This window comes from Drosophila mauritiana, chromosome X, assembly GCF_004382145.1.
Source record: "Drosophila mauritiana strain mau12 chromosome X, ASM438214v1, whole genome shotgun sequence".
Classification (NCBI taxonomy): domain Eukaryota; kingdom Metazoa; phylum Arthropoda; class Insecta; order Diptera; family Drosophilidae; genus Drosophila; species Drosophila mauritiana.
Window position 1 is genome coordinate 22,987,510 of NC_046672.1, and position 9,456 is coordinate 22,996,965.

General features: G+C 39.4%; 3 non-coding genes across 3 annotated transcripts; all 3 read left to right on the forward strand.

Annotated features, from left to right (window-relative positions):
* Positions 1 to 327: 327 nt before the first annotated feature.
* On the forward strand, positions 328 to 2,322 carry LOC117148989. Its single transcript, XR_004459989.1, has one exon. It is a non-coding gene; the product is annotated as a small subunit ribosomal RNA (ribosomal RNA).
* Positions 2,323 to 3,008: 686 nt separating this feature from the next.
* LOC117148966 lies at positions 3,009 to 3,187 on the forward strand. The gene has a single exon (XR_004459967.1). It is a non-coding gene; the product is annotated as a 5.8S ribosomal RNA (ribosomal RNA).
* Positions 3,188 to 3,581: 394 nt separating this feature from the next.
* Positions 3,582 to 7,540, forward strand: LOC117149000. Its single transcript, XR_004459999.1, has one exon. It is a non-coding gene; the product is annotated as a large subunit ribosomal RNA (ribosomal RNA).
* The last annotated feature ends 1,916 nt before the right edge of the window (positions 7,541 to 9,456 follow it).

Genomic DNA, 9,456 nt, shown 5'->3' on the forward strand with positions numbered 1-9,456 from the left:
TTTATAATGAAATATGTATGTATAAAAAGATAAAATTATAGAAATATATATATTACAATAATTAGATGAAATTCTTGTTATATTGGTAAAACAAGTATAAATTAAAAATGAAAATATGGATTACGAATGCTATATAAAAATGGCCGTAATCGAATGGATTTTTTTACTTATATATTTAAAATTTTACCCAAAGGCGAAATATTGAATTTTATTCAATATAATAAAAATCATGGAATTATATAAAGTGAAAAATCTATATATCTATATATCTATTATATTGCTTATTTCGATTCAAAATATATGAATGGAATATGAAGGAAAAACATTATTCTGGTTGATCCTGCCAGTAGTTATATGCTTGTCTCAAAGATTAAGCCATGCATGTCTAAGTACACACGAATTAAAAGTGAAACCGCAAAAGGCTCATTATATCAGTTATGGTTCCTTAGATCGTTAACAGTTACTTGGATAACTGTGGTAATTCTAGAGCTAATACATGCAATTAAAACATGAACCTTATGGGACATGTGCTTTTATTAGGCTAAAACCAAGCGATCGCAAGATCGTTATATTGGTTGAACTCTAGATAACATGCAGATCGTATGGTCTTGTACCGACGACAGATCTTTCAAATGTCTGCCCTATCAACTTTTGATGGTAGTATCTAGGACTACCATGGTTGCAACGGGTAACGGGGAATCAGGGTTCGATTCCGGAGAGGGAGCCTGAGAAACGGCTACCACATCTAAGGAAGGCAGCAGGCGCGTAAATTACCCACTCCCAGCTCGGGGAGGTAGTGACGAAAAATAACAATACAGGACTCATATCCGAGGCCCTGTAATTGGAATGAGTACACTTTAAATCCTTTAACAAGGACCAATTGGAGGGCAAGTCTGGTGCCAGCAGCCGCGGTAATTCCAGCTCCAATAGCGTATATTAAAGTTGTTGCGGTTAAAACGTTCGTAGTTGAACTTGTGCTTCATACGGGTAGTACAACTTACAATTGTGGTTAGTACTATACCTTTATGTATGTAAGCGTATTACCGGTGGAGTTCTTATATGTGATTAAATACTTGTATTTTTTCATATGTTCCTCCTATTTAAAAACCTGCACTAGTGCTCTTAAACGAGTGTTATTGTGGGCCGGTACTATTACTTTGAACAAATTAGAGTGCTTAAAGCAGGCTTCAAATGCCTGAATATTCTGTGCATGGGATAATGAAATAAGACCTCTGTTCTGCTTTCATTGGTTTTCAGATCAAGAGGTAATGATTAATAGAAGCAGTTTGGGGGCATTAGTATTACGACGCGAGAGGTGAAATTCTTGGACCGTCGTAAGACTAACTTAAGCGAAAGCATTTGCCAAAGATGTTTTCATTAATCAAGAACGAAAGTTAGAGGTTCGAAGGCGATCAGATACCGCCCTAGTTCTAACCATAAACGATGCCAGCTAGCAATTGGGTGTAGCTACTTTTATGGCTCTCTCAGTCGCTTCCCGGGAAACCAAAGCTTTTGGGCTCCGGGGGAAGTATGGTTGCAAAGCTGAAACTTAAAGGAATTGACGGAAGGGCACCACCAGGAGTGGAGCCTGCGGCTTAATTTGACTCAACACGGGAAAACTTACCAGGTCCGAACATAAGTGTGTAAGACAGATTGATAGCTCTTTCTCGAATCTATGGGTGGTGGTGCATGGCCGTTCTTAGTTCGTGGAGTGATTTGTCTGGTTAATTCCGATAACGAACGAGACTCAAATATATTAAATAGATATCTTCAGGATTATGGTGCTGAAGCTTATGTAGCCTTCATTCATGGTGGCAGTAAAATGTTTATTGTGTTTGAATGTGTTTATGTAAGTGGAGCCGTACCTGTTGGTTTGTCCCATTATAAGGACACTAGCTTCTTAAATGGACAAATTGCGTCTAGCAATAATGAGATTGAGCAATAACAGGTCTGTGATGCCCTTAGATGTCCTGGGCTGCACGCGCGCTACAATGAAAGTATCAACGTGTATTTCCTAGACCGAGAGGTCCGGGTAAACCGCTGAACCACTTTCATGCTTGGGATTGTGAACTGAAACTGTTCACATGAACTTGGAATTCCCAGTAAGTGTGAGTCATTAACTCGCATTGATTACGTCCCTGCCCTTTGTACACACCGCCCGTCGCTACTACCGATTGAATTATTTAGTGAGGTCTCCGGACGTGATCACTGTGACGCCTTGCGTGTTACGGTTGTTTCGCAAAAGTTGACCGAACTTGATTATTTAGAGGAAGTAAAAGTCGTAACAAGGTTTCCGTAGGTGAACCTGCGGAAGGATCATTATTGTATAATATCCTTATCGTTAATAAACATTTGTTATAATACAAATAAATACAATTTACCAAAATAAAAATATTACAAAATGATTCCACGGAATCAAAAGTTAAAGTCAAAATAAAATGAAGATGGCTTTTATTTTATATGTGGGGCTTGGCAACCTCATAAAAAGACTTTAACATTATTAATGTTGTTGTGCGTATTTGTGGCAGTACCTACTACAACAATGGCGTTTCCTATAAAAACAAATTCTCGAAAATGGAAATCGAAGAAACTGAACAAAATTTGAAAGTAGAAGTCGAATTAAAATTAAAATAATTTTGAATGTGGTATTCAAAATAAGTGTGTGTGTATATGGACCATAATATACACGCGTTGCGAATATGTATTGTTCATCTATGTTATGAGCATACGTTGGCTAATGCAACAACCTAAAATATACAATGTTTGTACCTGTCATCCATCAGGTTAATGTTTTATATAAATTTTGCAGTATGTGTCACCCAAAATAGCAAACCATAACCAGATTTTTATGATACATAATGCTTATATGAAACTAAGACATATCGCAACATTTATTTTTAGGTATAAAAATAAATTTATTGAAGGAATTGATATATGCCAGTAAAATGGTGTATTTTTAATTTCTTTCAATAAAAACAATATTGATATTATATAAAAATGAATTATAAAACTCTAAGCGGTGGATCACTCGGCTCATGGGTCGATGAAGAACGCAGCAAACTGTGCGTCATCGTGTGAACTGCAGGACACATGAACATCGACATTTTGAACGCATATCGCAGTCCATGCTGTTATGTACTTTAATTAATTTTATAGTGCTGCTTGGACTACATATGGTTGAGGGTTGTAAGACTATGCTAATTAAGTTGTTTATAAATTTTTTATAAGCATATGGTATATTATTGGATTAAATAATGATTTTATTCATAATATTAAAAAGAAATGAAAAACATTATCTCACATTTGAATGTGAAAAACGAAGAGAAATATTTTCTTTTTCAATCAAATAATACTGAGAAATGTCTAGCATAAAAAATTGAAATATTTTTCATCTAGAATTGTCTCTTATTAATGATTCGGAAAAAGAAAAATCTTGGTTTTGTTATTATTCTTCGTTGGTTCGTTAAATGGATAAAAAATAACTTTGCTTACAAGAACTATTGGAACTATTTATAACGAATTTAATTGATTGTTTTATCATTTATATATAAAGAATTTATGGCAAAAAATAGTTATATATACAACCTCAACTCATATGGGACTACCCCCTGAATTTAAGCATATTAATTAGGGGAGGAAAAGAAACTAACAAGGATTTTCTTAGTAGCGGCGAGCGAAAAGAAAACAGTTCAGCACTAAGTCACTTTGTCTATATGGCAAATGTGAGATGCAGTGTATGGAGCGTCAATATTCTAGTATGAGAAATTAATGATTTAAGTCCTTCTTAAATGAGGCCATTTACCCATAGAGGGTGCCAGGCCCGTATAACGTTAATGATTACTAGATGATGTTTCCAAAGAGTCGTGTTGCTTGATAGTGCAGCACTAAGTGGGTGGTAAACTCCATCTAAAACTAAATATAACCATGAGACCGATAGTAAACAAGTACCGTGAGGGAAAGTTGAAAAGAACTCTGAATAGAGAGTTAAACAGTACGTGAAACTGCTTAGAGGTTAAGCCCGATGAACCTGAATATCCGTTATGGAAAATTCATCATTAAAATTGTAATATTTAAATAATATTATTAAGAATAATGTGCATTTTTTCCATATAAGGACATTGTAATCTATTAGCATATCCCAAATTTATCATAAAATATAACTTATAGTTTATTCCAATTAAATTGCTTGCATTTTAACACAGAATAAATGTTATTAATTTGATAAAGTGCTGATAGATTTATATTATTACAGAGCGTTAATTTTCGGAATTATATAATGGCATAATTATCATTGATTTTTGTGTTTATTATATGCTCTTGTATGATTAACAATGCGAAAGATTCAGGATACCTTCGGGACCCGTCTTGAAACACGGACCAAGGAGTCTAACATATGTGCAAGTTATTGGGATGTAAACCTAATAGCGTAATTAACTTGACTAATAATGGGATTAGTTTTTTAGCTATTTATAGCTAATTAACACAATCCCGGGGCGTTCTATATAGTTATGTATAATGTATATTTATATTATTTATGCCTCTAACTGGAACGTACCTTGAGCATATATGCTGTGACCCGAAAGATGGTGAACTATACTTGATCAGGTTGAAGTCAGGGGAAACCCTGATGGAAGACCGAAACAGTTCTGACGTGCAAATCGATTGTCAGAATTGAGTATAGGGGCGAAAGACCAATCGAACCATCTAGTAGCTGGTTCCTTCCGAAGTTTCCCTCAGGATAGCTGGTGCATTTTAATATTATATAAAATAATCTTATCTGGTAAAGCGAATGATTAGAGGCCTTAGGGTCGAAACGATCTTAACCTATTCTCAAACTTTAAATGGGTAAGAACCTTAACTTTCTTGATATGAAGTTCAAGGTTATGATATAATGTGCCCAGTGGGCCACTTTTGGTAAGCAGAACTGGCGCTGTGGGATGAACCAAACGTAATGTTACGGTGCCAAATTAACAACTCATGCAGATACCATGAAAGGCGTTGGTTGCTTAAAACAGCAGGACGGTGATCATGGAAGTCGAAATCCGCTAAGGAGTGTGTAACAACTCACCTGCCGAAGCAACTAGCCCTTAAAATGGATGGCGCTTAAGTTGTATACCTATACATTACCGCTAAAGTAGATGATTTATATTACTTGTGATATAAATTTTGAAACTTTAGTGAGTAGGAAGGTACAATGGTATGCGTAGAAGTGTTTGGCGTAAGCCTGCATGGAGCTGCCATTGGTACAGATCTTGGTGGTAGTAGCAAATAATCGAATGAGACCTTGGAGGACTGAAGTGGAGAAGGGTTTCGTGTGAACAGTGGTTGATCACGAGTTAGTCGGTCCTAAGTTCAAGGCGAAAGCCGAAAATTTTCAAGTAAAACAAAAATGCCTAACTATATAAACAAAGCGAATATAATACACTTGAATAATTTTGAACGAAAGGGAATACGGTTCCAATTCCGTAACCTGTTGAGTATCCGTTTGTTATTAAATATGGGCCTCGTGCTCATCCTGGCAACAGGAACGACCATAAAGAAGCCGTCGAGAGATATCGGAAGAGTTTTCTTTTCTGTTTTATAGCCGTACTACCATGGAAGTCTTTCGCAGAGAGATATGGTAGATGGGCTAGAAGAGCATGACATATACTGTTGTGTCGATATTTTCTCCTCGGACCTTGAAAATTTATGGTGGGGACACGCAAACTTCTCAACAGGCCGTACCAATATCCGCAGCTGGTCTCCAAGGTGAAGAGTCTCTAGTCGATAGAATAATGTAGGTAAGGGAAGTCGGCAAATTAGATCCGTAACTTCGGGATAAGGATTGGCTCTGAAGATTGAGATAGTCGGGCTTGATTGGGAAACAATAACATGGTTTATGTGCTCGTTCTGGGTAAATAGAGTTTCTAGCATTTATGTTAGTTACTTGTTCCCCGGATAGTTTAGTTACGTAGCCAATTGTGGAACTTTCTTGCTAAAATTTTTAAGAATACTATTTGGGTTAAACCAATTAGTTCTTATCAATTATAACGATTATCAATTAACAATCAATTCAGAACTGGCACGGACTTGGGGAATCCGACTGTCTAATTAAAACAAAGCATTGTGATGGCCCTAGCGGGTGTTGACACAATGTGATTTCTGCCCAGTGCTCTGAATGTCAAAGTGAAGAAATTCAAGTAAGCGCGGGTCAACGGCGGGAGTAACTATGACTCTCTAAGGTAGCCAAATGCCTCGTCATCTAATTAGTGACGCGCATGAATGGATTAACGAGATTCCTACTGTCCCTATCTACTATCTAGCGAAACCACAGCCAAGGGAACGGGCTTGGAATAATTAGCGGGGAAAGAAGACCCTTTTGAGCTTGACTCTAATCTGGCAGTGTAAGGAGACATAAGAGGTGTAGAATAAGTGGGAGATATTAGACCTCGGTTTGGTATCGTCAATGAAATACCACTACTCTTATTGTTTCCTTACTTACTTGATTAAATGGAACGTGTATCATTTCCTAGCCATTATACGGATATATTTATTATATCTTATGGTATTGGGTTTTGATGCAAGCTTCTTGATCAAAGTATCACGAGTTTGTTATATAATCGCAAACAAATTCTTTAATAAAACGATGCATTTATGTATTTTTGATTTGAAAATTTGGTATAACTCCAATTACTCAGGTATGATCCAATTCAAGGACATTGCCAGGTAGGGAGTTTGACTGGGGCGGTACATCTCTCAAATAATAACGGAGGTGTCCCAAGGCCAGCTCAGTGCGGACAGAAACCACACATAGAGCAAAAGGGCAAATGCTGACTTGATCTCGGTGTTCAGTACACACAGGGACAGCAAAAGCTCGGCCTATCGATCCTTTTGGTTTAAAGAGTTTTTAACAAGAGGTGTCAGAAAAGTTACCATAGGGATAACTGGCTTGTGGCGGCCAAGCGTTCATAGCGACGTCGCTTTTTGATCCTTCGATGTCGGCTCTTCCTATCATTGTGAAGCAAAATTCACCAAGCGTTGGATTGTTCACCCATGCAAGGGAACGTGAGCTGGGTTTAGACCGTCGTGAGACAGGTTAGTTTTACCCTACTAATGACAAAACGTTGTTGCGACAGCATTCCTGCGTAGTACGAGAGGAACCGCAGGTACGGACCAATGGCACAATACTTGTTCGAGCGAACAGTGGTATGACGCTACGTCCGTTGGATTATGCCTGAACGCCTCTAAGGTCGTATCCGTGCTGGACTGCAATGATAAATAAGGGGCAATTTGCATTGTATGGCTTCTAAACCATTTAAAGTTTATAATTTATTTTATAAACGACAATGGATGTGATGCCAATGTAATTTGTAACATAGTAAATTAGGAGGATCTTCGATCACCTGATGCCGCGCTAGTTACATATAAAAGCATTATTTAATACAATGACAAAGCCTAGAATCAATTGTAAACGACTTTTGTAACAGGCAAGGTGTTGTAAGTGGTTGAGCAGCTGCCATACTGCGATCCACTGAAGCTTATCCTTTGCTTGATGATTCGATAAATAAATGATTTTTCCTGTAGCCAAACAAACACTCGTCATCAATTTAGTGACGCATATGATATTGTCCCTATCATATAATTTTTGATATAAAGACTTTAAAGAATTATATCAGTTGCAATACCTCGTCATCAATTTAGTGACGCATATGATATTGTCCTATCGTATAATTTTTGATATAAAGACTTTAAAGAATTTATCACGTTGCCAATACTCGTCATCAATTTAGTTTTTTTTTTTTTTTTTTTTTTTTTTTTTTAGCGTGCGTTTATTTATTTAAAATCTGTCCTAGTGGACAATAATTAAATGGTTTTGCGGGGGAACATTAGCTTAAGGGATACTATTGTACATGTATTTGTGGCGGGTTTTATATGTGTTGTCTATTGTTGTGGAAGATCGAGAGGGTGTCTCCTCATGAGACGTCTGCTTGTTTGGCTATTGTCTAACAGGTTGGTGGCGAGGTGGTTAGGGTGGTTTTCGAGCCTTTTCAGGTATCTCTCGCTGAGCCTGGAGATTTCATCAGCGACTTGTGGGATTCCAAGTTCCCTATGTATGGCGACATTCTCGTGGTAGGGATGCGCATTACAGGCAATTCTCAAGCACCTATTCTGGAACCGCTGTATACGCAGGCGATTCGTGTGGCTTGCCGTGCCCCATAGCTGTATCCCGTAGGTCCAGATGGGCTTGAGAATTGCCTTGTACACCAGGATTTTGTGGTTCTGCCTTAGCTTGGACCCTCTCCCAATAAGCCAATGCATCTGCCTCAGACGCGCATCGGCCTGTATGCGTTTGCTGACGATGTGGGGACGCCAAGTGAGCCTGCGGTCCAGGGTAAGTCCTAGGTACTTGGGTGCGGGTGCGTTGGGAATGATGACTCCGTTTAGCGTGACCGGTGGGCAGTCTCCTCTCCTTAGTGCAAATGTTGTTTGGGTAGATTTTTCCGCGTTCACTACGATGTTCCACCTGCTGAGCCAGGGATGTAGCGCGTCCATTTGCCTTTGGATTGTTTCGGAGGCTTCTCGTGGGTCGGATGAGGAGGCGAGGAAAGCCGTGTCATCTGCATAAGTCGCTATAGTTAGGTTCCTGGAGGGGATTATGGGAAGGTCTGCGGTGTAAAGGGTGTACAGTATTGGTCCGAGCACACTGCCTTGCGGAACTCCAGCTCTGATCAGTCTGGGTAGGCTTATTGCACTTCCGCATCTGACTTGGAATGCTCTTCCCTCAGTGTAGGATTTGAGGAGGGTAAAATGGGGGCTTGGGAGGTAGGATTTGAGTTTATGGAGGAGTCCAGGATGCCAAACTCTGTCGAATGCCTGCTTCACGTCGAGCATTACAGCGCAGCAGTATTTCTTTTGCTCGAATGCCTCGAGGATCCGTTCGACTAGCCGGTGGCATTGCTCTGGTGTTCCGTGGAGCGCCTGAAGCCAAACTGGTGATCGGGGATCAAACCAGCCTCATCCCAGTACTGGCAATACTCTGCGCAAAAATACTCTTTCGAGTATTTTGGAGAGGATTGCCAGCAAACTAATCGGACGATAGGAGGCGAGATTGGCTTCAGGCTTACCAGGCTTGAGGAGGACAATAACCTCTGCTCTTTTCCACTCTTCCGGGAAGTACCCTAGCCGGAAGCAGCTGTTGTAAATGCTGGCCAGCATTTGTGTGCAGCGGAATGGGAGCATTTTTAGGGCCGCCGCATCTATACGATCCAGGCCTGGAGATTTGTGTTTCTTCAGTAGAGCAATCTCCTGCGCAACTTCCTCAGGGTCGACTGGTTCCAACGGGGGGACCGGGAGAGCTTGGGCTATTGAGAAACCGGGCTGTTTCAGCATGTTCTTCGCAGTGCAGCAGTCGAACGGAGAGAAGGCGTTGTAAAGGTGTTCGGCGAAAGCTTCTGCTCTTTCAGCATCCGAACGGCA